The sequence below is a fragment of the Panthera onca genome, chromosome D2, assembly GCF_046562875.1.
Source record: "Panthera onca isolate mPanOnc1 chromosome D2, mPanOnc1 haplotype 2, whole genome shotgun sequence".
In the NCBI taxonomy this organism is placed as follows: Eukaryota; Metazoa; Chordata; class Mammalia; order Carnivora; family Felidae; genus Panthera; species Panthera onca.
Window position 1 is genome coordinate 49,717,071 of NC_138349.1, and position 11,423 is coordinate 49,728,493.

The following is an 11,423-nucleotide window of genomic DNA, read 5'->3' on the forward strand; positions in this document are numbered from 1 at the left end:
TCGAACTCACCAACTGTGAGATCATGACCTGAGCCGAAGTCGGACGCTTAACCGACTGAGCCCCCCAGGCGCCCCTAGCCGATGTCATTTAAATCTCAAAGGAAAATGAACTGAGCTGACGCCCAGTCTACAAATGAACACATATTTGCACACCCACATTCATAGCAGCATTATTCACAAGAGCCAAAATGTGGAAGCAACCCAAGTGCCTGTTGACAGATGAATAAACAAAATGTGCACTATGAACACAATGGAATATTATTCAGCCTTAAAAAGGAAGGAAATTCTGACGCACGCTGCAACCTAGATGAGCCTTGAGGACATTACACCAAGTGAAATAAGTCCGTCACCAAAAGACAGATCCTGTATAATTCTACTTATATTAGGTGCCTAGAAGAGTCAAATCCACAGACACAGAAATAGAACGGTGGTTGCCAGGGGTTGAAGGGAGGGGGAAATGTGGAATTGTTGTTTAATGGACACTGAGTTTCAGTTTTTCCAGGATGAAAAAGTTCGGGAGATGGATGGTGTTGATGGCCACACAACAACGTGGATGTACTGAATGCCACCGAAGTATACACTTAAAAATAGTTTAAGTGATAGATTTTATGTAATGTGTATTTTACCACAATTTCGTTTTAAAGGCACAGCCAAGTCATTTGCTAACAAATCCATACACAGGAGAGTAATGACCCTCGTCCTTTAGGAAAACTGCTCAGGGCAGTGGGAAGCGATCTTTAAAATGCTTCTCGACCATAGAGGAAGGGAAGGAAAAATAAGTTACCAACAGAGAGGGAGGGAGGCAAACCATGAGAGACTCTTAAATACAGAGAACAAACTGAAGGTTGATGGGGAGGTGGGGGGTTGGGGGCAGGAAAAATGGGTGATGGGCATTGAGGAGGGCACTTTTTGGGATGAGCACTGGGTGTTATATATACAATGAACCATGGGAATCTACTCCCAAAGCCAAGACCACACTGTATGCACTGTATGTTAGCTAACATGACAATAAATTATTAAAATAATTTTAAACCGAAGAAGGGAAAAATAAGTAAGTAAGTAAGTAAGTAAATAAAGTGCTTCTCCACTAGGCAGGTGGTAACATTTGTTTGGACCCCTCAGAGCCCGCGGAGGCCGAGCTCTCTGTCCGTGAGGTGCCTGGAACGTGAGGTTTCCTGCTCACACCAGCTATTTTATTTTTTATTTTCTTTCCTTTTTATTTGTATCCCAATATAGTTAACCTACAGTGTTGTATTAGTATGAGCTGTTTTAAGTTAATCGCACGCACATAGATTCATGCTAATGTGACAGGAGAAAATGCTCTCTCTCTAATTTGCACTTGTTTGTTTTCTCCTGAGGTTCAACTTGTTGTTGACTAGTGGTTTTCATCTTTCACAAGTGGCCTGCTGTCAATGCTCCTAGAACAACCAGAAACACAAGTGCTTCCTGGTCCCCCTGGCACCTCAAAGGTCATTGCCCTTGCTTTTGAGAAGTCGCTAGTCTTGGACGTCCGGTGTCTCAGTCAGAATTCCTAGTGACAAGAGATAGAAACCAAATCCAGCTCACGATGTGGAAAAGTTTTGTTCTGTTTGTTTTTGGAAACGTATCAGGCAGCGCACAGAGTCGTCACAAAGGCTGGGAAGGCAGTGCAGGGATTCACGATGAGGAGATAAGCAAAAGGCAAGGGCAAACAGCAGCAGAGAACCGACGGGGCCGCACCCCTGCGTGGTCTGGTGAGGGCCCGGGGCGCCTTGCTGGGGGGCCTGGTGCCGCCTTGGCCCTGCTGCTAAGACTCTCCATTCTCCCCTTGCAGGGCAACCGGTTGAGCACACTGGCCACCAGGGACCAAGGGCAGGGGTAGTAAGGGTCTGTCATTCCTGTTCTGGGGAACAGGAGACAAGGAAATGCCTTCACTTGATGGAGGGAGGAGAGATTTAGATGCTGGGCCGTCCAGAAGATGAGAAACACCAAGTACTTAAGAGAGTATAAACCATCTTTGTGTCCATAAGAGTAGCAATCAACAGCCGCTGTTTATCGGGTTTTGCTGATAGGGTTATGCAGCAAGAACCCCGGTGAACATATCAAATGTTGTCATTAACTCTTCAAATGATCCTGTAACAGGTATGCTTGTCCCTGTTTTGTAAGTGAAAAACCTGAGGCCCAGAGTGGTTCTTTCACTCTTCCAGGGCAGGCATAAATGTTGGAACCAGAAAACAAACCCAGTTCCATCTGACTCTAAAGTCACCAGGCTTTCTACGTGGTTGACCAGTCACAACACCTGCCTCCCCAGGAGTGGCCAGAGGCCACCCAGAGAGCACGTAGCAGAGTGTGACCCCAGAGCCTCTGGCTAGATCTGCTCTATCAGGATCTCTGAATGCTCTTCAAGGTCCGGGAAGGCTCCAAACACAACCACTCCCCACCTGATTGATGTAAGGAAGCTTTTGCCGGGGTGTTTTCTTCATGTTCTCTTATTTAGCCAGGAAAAAACGTATAGAATGTGTATTTAAAAAAATATTTTTGCCAGGGGGGTGGCGCCCGGGTGGCTCAGTCAGTTGAGTGCCTAACTTCAGCTCAGGTCATGATCTCCCTGCTCGTGAGTTCGAGCCCCACGTCAGGCTCTGTGCTCAGAGCCTGGAGCCTGCTTTGGATTCTGTGTCTCCCTCTCTCTCTCTGCCCCTTTCCCACTCACACTCACACTCTTTCTCTCAAAAATAAATAAACGTTGAAAAAAATTTTTTTAAATAATAAAATAAAATAAATATTTGGGGGGCACCTGGGTGGCTCAGTCAGTTGAGCATCTGACTTTGGCTGGGTTGTGATCTTGTGGTTTGTGAGTTCAAGCCTCAACCAGCACAGAGTCTACTTCATATCCTCTGTCTCCCCCTCTCTCTACTCCTCCCCTTCTTGTGCTCTGTATTAAAAAAAAAACATTAAAATAATATTTAAAAAGATATTTGGGGGCACCTGGGTGCCTCAGTCTGGTTGAGCATTCAACTCTTTTTTTTTTAATTTTTTTTTTTAACGTTTATTTATTTTTGAGACAGAGAGAGACAGAGCATGAACAGGGGAGGGTCAGAGAGAGAGGGAGACACAGAATCCAAAGCAGGCTCCAGGCTCTGAGTGGTCAGCACAGAGCCCAACGTGGGGCTCGAACTCACAGACCAAGAGATCCTGACCTGAGCCAAAGTTGGATGCTTAACAGACTGAGCCACCCAGGCGCCCTGAGGACATTTTCTAAACTGTGGAAAATAGTGTCCAAGGAGACAATGGCCGTCTCGCTTGGTGGGAAAAGCAGATCAGCGTGCAAGGCTGCCAAGGCAAGGGGTATGGTGAGGAGATACAGAAAAGAAGACTCTCCCCCCAAAATTTACATTACAATCCCCCTTGGGGGCATAGGAAGCTTTCTGAGGTGATGGGACTATTCTATATTTTGGTTGTGATGAAGGTCATACAGCTGTTTACATTTGTCAAGATTGTACTCTTAAATGAGCGAATGTTCTTGTAAGTAAATCAATATCTTGTATTTTAAATCAGTAGAGTTGATTATTTCAGAATCCCCCTTGAAGCTTGGCTGACCCCTAAACCAACCCACCCAGAGCGCCAGACTCGTGAACAGAGCAGAGAATCAGGCCTCTGCAGCTGGACAGCTGAGTGGAGATTTCTAGCTGTCCAGCACCGGGACAGCTGGAGTCTGGCCCCAGCCACAGTAGACAGACCTTGGCAAAGACCTAAGCGGTCTTTCGGCTGAGACCCTACAAGGACCATGAACGTGTAGAAAGGGCCAGGCATTAGGAATGGGAATGGAGCCTGGAGCCGGCAACACAACTCAATTTTGGAAGCTGGAAAACTAATGAGTGGCAACGAATTCAGCAGGTCCGCGAGGGCCGAATCCTAAATCGGCAGGGGGAGAAGTGAAAGGCAACTAGGTTTACTATGTGGAATCTCCAAAAGGCTCAGGAATCAGTGGCGCCAGAATTAGCAGTGAGGTTCGGGCTAAGAACAAGAGAATTGTTTGAGAATTTAAGAAGAGACCAGACGCCCCAAATACCCACTCCTATTCTACCATCTAAACTACTATGTAACACTAAAAGTTTATTTTCAGGAGAAAGTAAACCAGAGGGTCTCAGATTAGGAGATATTGGGCTAAACCAGGCATGGGGTTCTGTACCTGAAGTGTGGGATTAAGCACGCTGACACTTTGGCTCAGGTCATGATCTCACAGCTCGTGAGTTTGAGCCCTGCATCAGGCTCACTGCTGACAGTGCAGAGGCCGCTTTGGATCTTCTGTCTCCCTCTCTCTCTGCCCTCACCTGCTCATGCTCTCTCTCTCAAAAATAAACACTAAAAAAAAAATACTTGAAAGAATTTTCCCCAAATTGAAGGACATACAGGGATGCCTGGGTGCCTCAGTAGGTTAAACACCCAGCTTTGGTCCAGCTCATGATCTCACAGTTCATGAGTGTGAGCTGTGCATCCGGCTATCTGCTGACAGCTCAGAGCCTCCTTCAGACCCTCGGTCCCCTCTCTCAGCCCCTCCCCCACTCTCTGTCTCTGTCAAAAATAAACATTTAAGAAAAAGGTGGGGGGGCCCACAAAGGAGCACCTGGCCAGCTCAGTCAGTAGAACATGTGACTCTCGATCTTGGGGTTGTTGGATTCAAGTCCCACGTTGGGTGTTACTTAAAATAAGTTTTGTTTTGTTTGTTTGTGTTTTTAGAGCACAAGCTGGAGAGAGTGACAGAGGGAGAGAGAAAGAGAGAGAGAGAGAGAGAGAGAATCTTAAGCAGATTTCATACTCAGTGTGGAACTGGGTATGGGGCTAAATCCCACAACCCTGGGATCATGAACTGAGCCGAAGAGTTGATGTTAGAGGCTCAACCAACTTAGCCACTGAAGTGCCCCCCAAATAAAATCTTTAAAAAATAAAAATAAATAATAAATAAGTGAAAAATAAAAGGACCTACCAAACACCTGACACAATGGATGAAAACAGAACCACATCAAGAAAAATCATCATAATCCAGAACACAGAAGACAAAAAGAAGGTTCTACAAATTTCCAAAGGGATAGAGGAACCGGTCAGATTTAAGAATGGCTTGGGGAACCTGAGTGACTCAGTCTGTTAAGTGTCTGACTTCAGCTCGGGTCATGATCTCATGGTTCTTGAGTTCGAGCCCCACATCAGGTTCTGTACTGACTACTCAGAACCTGGAGCCTGCTTCGGATTCTTTGTCTCCTTCTCTCCCTGCCCCTCCTCTCACACTCTGTTTCTCTCCCTAGCTCAAAAATAAATAAACATTAAATTTTGTTTTAAAAAAAAAGAAAGAAGAATGACTTGAATGTCTCAAAAGAAGCACCACAAGTCAGAAGACACATAAGGAATGTTCTCAAAATCCTGAAGGTAAGTTATCCCCAACTTAAAATTTCATACCCAACCAAGTTATCAATCAAATTTGAAAGTAGAAAAAGGCATTTTCAGTCATTTAAGATCAAAAAAGCTTCTGGGGCTCCTGCGTGGCTCAGTCCATTAAGCATCTGACTCTTGGTTTCGGCTCAGGTCATGATCTCATGATTCGTGAGTTCAAGCCCCGCACTGACCTTGTAGAGCCTGCTTGAGACTCTCTCTCTCTCTCTCTCTCTCTCTCTGCCTCTCCCCAGTTCATACTCTCTCCCTCTCTCTGTCTCAAAATAAATAAACTTGAAAAAAAAATTTTAAAGATCAAAAAAGTTTTTTTTTTCTTTCCTGACAGGGCAAAGCCTGCTTGGGATCCTCTCCCTCTCTCTCTCCCCCTCCCTGCTTGTGCTCTCTCTCCTTCTTTTCCCTCTCTCAGAATAAATAAATTAAAAAAAAATTGTTCTCATGTACTTAGTTAGAAATGCTGCTGGAGGATATGTTTCACCAGAATAAGGCAATAAACCAAGAAAAAGACAACTGAGGGGAGCCCAGCTGGCTTAGTCAGCAAAGCATGCAACTCTTGATCTTGAGGTTGTGAGTTCAAGCCCCACATTGGGCCTAGAGATTGCTTTAAAAAAAAAAAAAAAAAAAAAAGAGACAGACCAAGGAAACTAGGAATCTGACCCAGGAGAGAAGTGTAGAGAGAATCCCAGAGGATACTTCTGCAGGCAGCCTGACTACAGGAGGAAAGCAGTGTAACAGGCCTAGAGGGCAAACAGCCCAACTCAGGTTAGGTCAGAAAACTCCAGGAGAGATTTCATTAAGGAAATTAAACTGGGCGGGGGGTGGTGCGCCTGGGTGGCTCAGTCAGTTAAGCGTCCGACTCTTCATTTTGGCTCAAGTCATGATCTCACGGTTTGTGAGTTTGAGCCCACATGGGGCTCTGCACTGACAGTGAGGAGCCTGCTTGGGATTCTCTCCCTCCCCCTCTCTCTGCCCCTCCCCTGCTTGCTCTAGGTATCTTTCTCAAAATAAAAGCAAACTTTAAAGAAAAAAAAAAAACGGAAATTAAACTGGTAGACTATCATCTGAATTTAGTGAGGGGAGATTTCAACAACTGATAGAGTTTGGCATTGAGTACAAAGAAAATGAAGCAAATGAGGGGGCGGGGTGGATAATTATTCCCTCCGGGAAAAAATGAAAAACTTGTGCATGAAATGGGAAGTAATCACAGTCTATCCATAGCTCATGGTATAAACGCATGGGAATAGCGTTTATCTAGTACCAGTACGGTCAACACCTACTGCTGCTCTAACCAGATTATCATATGGCGACACTGGAAGGATGGGGGCCAAAAGAGTGAGTGGGTTGTTGGGAGTAAGAACGAGCCATAGAAATTGAAGGTGGATTCCCCGATGAGGGAGAAGGCTCTTTTTCCTAAGTCTTGCGCCACCCTTTGACTCTGAGCTGTGTAAATGAATAACGTTACTAGAAATTAAAACATTGCCCTGATTTCTATCTTGGAATATACAAGCTCAGGCAGGCTGGCCCAGGAAGCAATGCTAAGATATAAATGAAGAATCTAAGATCCTAAAAGAAAACTCTAGTGGTAGACAGGGACGGAAAGAGTACCTGCAGGTAAGAGGAACAGTGGTGCTTCCAGATATGGACTCAGGGTAAAAGTGAGGTGTCCTTAGACGCACCCAGGAAGCTGGTACACAGAACATAATCTTTGAACTTGACCTTCAGGATGCAGCCCTGTTCTCTAGAGAATGTGGCACGGGATGCAAGGCGAAGCAGCCATGGCTCCCCACGCTTTCCTCCGCTCCTCTCCATCCTTCGCTCCACCCTCCAGCCCTGCTCCTGCCCCTCAAGACTGCCTGGAGGTGTTGACCTGTGCTCAGGCTTGCAGAGATCAGACCGGCTGTGGGGATCAGGATGTGCTTCAGAGCCAGCAGACAAACCTGGCTTTACTTTTGCCCCCCACCCCAACCCCCGCATGTTCTAACTCCCGTCATGGTCATGTCTACAATGTCTGGGCACACCGCTCAGCCGACCCACCTGCGTAGCTTCACCAGACATTCCACACTCAGACAGTGGTGCCGGGAGTAAAGCTGCAGAGAAAGGGAAGGTATTAGGGAGAATTAAGGTGAGGAAGTGACTCAGCCCAGCAAAAGCCTGCAGGCTCCCACAGGAGTTCTCGGGAGCAGGGAAGGCTGCCTATTTGGGCTTTCGAGTCAGCTTGGGGGTGTCCCTGAAATGTGGCTCTGCTCTGCCCCACTGAGCCCTGGGGTGGGAGGGTAGGGTGGGGGGCTCTTGCCAGTGCCCTCCCCTGGCCCCCAGAGCATCCCTGGTGGGCTGGGGGGCCATGGATTTGGCAAGCCTGCTGGTTTCTTTCTCCAGGATCTATTTGCCTTGTGCAGAGTGGAGCCAGGTTGGGGAGATGACTCTAGGAGAGGCTGCTTCTCCCCGCCACCTCCAGGAGCTGCTCCCCAAGAGGACTGAGCGTAGGCCTTTGGGCCTGGCAGGTGGAAACCAGCCTCTTGGGGCTCAGGGGAGAACCACTGTTGTATAGAGAATGTGCAGTCTTACAGTCAAACAATCCCAATTCAAGCTCTTGAGCTTAGAAAAGATATTAGCCTCTCGGATACCTACTTCTTCATCAAACAAACCCTGGGAAACAAAACTACCTCATCCATTTGTGGTCAAATCCACTCATCCACTCGCTCCACCAACATTCTTATATGCCAGGGTCTGGACTCATTTAGCAAGAACTCTGTAAAGGAAACCACCCCACACCCATCAGGATAGCCACTATTAAAAAAAGAACAACAGAAAATAAAAAGTGTTGGCAAAGATGTGATCCAGCATTTTCTGAGTATATACCCGAAAGAATTGAAAGCAGGGTCTCATGTGGTGCCGGCGTGGCTGACTCTTGGTTTTGGTTCGTGTCATGATCTCATGGTTCATGGGCTCTGTGCAGACAGCATGGAACCTGCTTGGGATTCTCTCACTCCCTCTCTCTCTCTCTGCCCCTTCCCCACTCATGCTCTCTCTCTCACTATCTCAAGGTGAGTAAATAAACTTTAAAAAAAAAAAAAAGAGGGGCGCCTGGGTGGCTCAGTTGGTTGAGCGTCCCGACTTCGGCTCAGGTCATGATCTCACGGTCAGTGAGTTCGAGCCCCGCGTCAGGCTCTGTGCTGACCGCTCAGAGCCTGGAGCCTGTTTCGGATTCTGTGTCTCCCTCTCTCTCTGCCCCTCCCCTGTTCATGCTCTGTCTCTCTCTGTCTCAAAAATAAATAAACATTAAAAAAAAAATTAAAAAAAAAAAAGAAAGGAGAGTCTTGAAGAGATATTTGTACACACTTTTTCATAGCAGCATTATTCATAATAGCCAAAAGGTGGAAACAACCCAAGTGTCTGTTGATGGTTGAATTGATAAACGAAATGTGAAATGTACGTATACTGGGATATTCAGCCTTAACGAGGATGGAAATTCAGACACATGATACAACATGGATGAAACTTAGGCACATTATGCTAAGTAAAATAAGCAAATTACAAAGAGACAAATATTGCATGATTCCAGTTATATGAAGTACTTAGAATAGTGAATTCATAGTAACAGAAAGAATGGTGATGGCCAGGGGCTGAGGGGATGGGGAATGGGGAGTCGTCCTTTAAAAAGACACAATTCCTTCTACCAACATACCCAGATGCAGCTGGGCAGAGAGATGGGAATATAGCTACACATAGGTACCAGTGATGGCTTTCTTGGAAAGTGCTGTAAAGAAGAATGCACACAGTATGAGCAAACACAGATGAGGAAGCATTTCATTTTGCTTGGGGGTGGAGATGGGGGGTGGGTTCTGGGAGGAAAGGACATTTGAGCAGCACCCTTTACAGGAAGTAGGGTTTGATCAGAACAGAAGATCCTGGTTATCTATCACACCAGTTTTAGGACTCTGGGAAAATTCCAAGACTCCTTTGAGCCTCGGTTTCCTCATTCATTGTAAGGGTGCCATGAGGATTAAATGAGAGACTGTATATCAATAGTCTCACACAGGAATTGGCACAAAATACACAGTCATTTAATGGTAGCTTACAGTATCATTACTATTATCATCACCATTATTGTCGTTATATTTTAATCCATGTTGGGAATGGTTGAAATGAAAGCCAAAACTTAGGTCAGGGTCAGATTAGGTCTTGAACAGCCTAGAAATTAGTCATATTTTCCCAGGAGTTAGGAGCCCTGGAAGGCTTTTGAGGAAGAGACGCTGTGGGATGTTAGAACTGAATTTGCTTGCAGCCAAGTTTATATATTTACCTTATATTTATCTGGGCTGGATGTGTGGGCTTCTAGGCAATCCCATCTGGGTTTCAGTGCCGTGTTTATGGATCAGAGGGGTTTTAAGTACCAGTTCCAGGAGGAGCCCAAGAGAAAAGCCCTAGGCTTTAAAAAAAAATGTAGAAGACCTGGAGAGGAGGGTGGTACAATTGTAACTGGGGAAGAGAACTTACTTACTTTATTTTCACAGTGAAGCGAGGCTTTAATCAACGTTCTTGCAAGAGCCGGTGTCTGATGGACCGGCACACTGGGGCAGTCACAGCAGACAATTTATCTCCTAGCGCACAAGTCCCTCCCCTGGTTCCTCATTGGCTGAGTACTGCAGACGCTACAGCCTTCCCTGGATGTTGCCTATGTCCGTGTAAGGCCAAAGTAGTCTGATTGGAATAAATGTACATTTCCTGAGGTGATGCAAAGACTTTTGGTCCCTCCTTTGTGCATTGGCACATGCCATTGCAAAGCCCACAAAAATAAGCCCTCAAAAAGGAGAGGGGAAGAAGAACCAGGAAGTGAACTCCATTACGCAGGGGTGGGGGTGGGTCATATATATTTCCAATAGGTTATAAACCTACTGTTAACTAGACAGCACAGGTTTTATTTGGTAAGAAAACTTACTTTAAGGGGTGCCTGGGTGGCTCAGTCGGTTAAGCATCTGACTTTCACTCAGGTCATGATCTTGCGGTTCACAGGTTCGAGTCCCACATCAGGCTCTGTGCTGACAGCTCAGAGCCTGGAGCCTAATTCAGATTCTGTGTCTCCCTCTCTCTCTGTCCATCCCTTGCTCGCACTCTGTCTCTCAAAAATAAATGGAAACATTTTAAAAAATTTAAAAAAAAAAGAAAACTTACTTTAAAACTGGCCATGTGGGCACCACAGTTTCCTCAGTGAACAGATAGTATAGCTTGCAACATTTAAGAATGTGGCCTTGTTAAGTATGTATTTTTCTCTCCAACATTTTGTGTTGTGAAATATGTGTATGTGTGTATGTTTGTATGGTAAGAACATTAGGCAGACCTGTTTGGAAGCGCTCTTCTGAGCAAGTACATCTTTGGAAGAGATTGTTCATTGTCCTACAAATGCATTCTCTCTCTTTTCTTATAGTTGGGCACATGGGCACAAAAATAAAGACTACGTTTCCTAGAATTGCTTGCAGTTAGCCACTGGGATATGAGAGAAAGTATCTTGTGTACCTTTCAGAAAGTGTATTCAAAGAAAAAGGGGTGAAACGTTATTTTCCTTTCATCCTTGTTGGCTGGAATATAGATATGATGGCTGAAGTCACACAGCCTCATGGGAGTTTAAGCAGCTCAAGTCACGTGCAGAGGAGAGTGGAACAAGATAGAAGAAACCGTGGAGCTTTATATCAACCTAGGTAGCTGATCTGTGGTCTTCATTTATGTGGGAGAGGAATATACTTGTAGCTCAATCTGCTATTATTTGTGGGGTTTTGTAACTTACAGCACAACAATCTTTTTTGTTTGTTTACAGGGAGAAAGAGAGAGTGAGCAGGGGAAGGGGACAGAGATAGGGAGGGAGAGAATCCCAACTAGCCTCCACGCTGTCAGCACAGAGCCTCACACAGGGCTCAAACTCCTGAACCATGAGATCATGACCTGAGCCGAAATCAAGAGTCAGACACTTAACCAACTGAGCCACCCAGGTACTCCAGGGGGAGAGG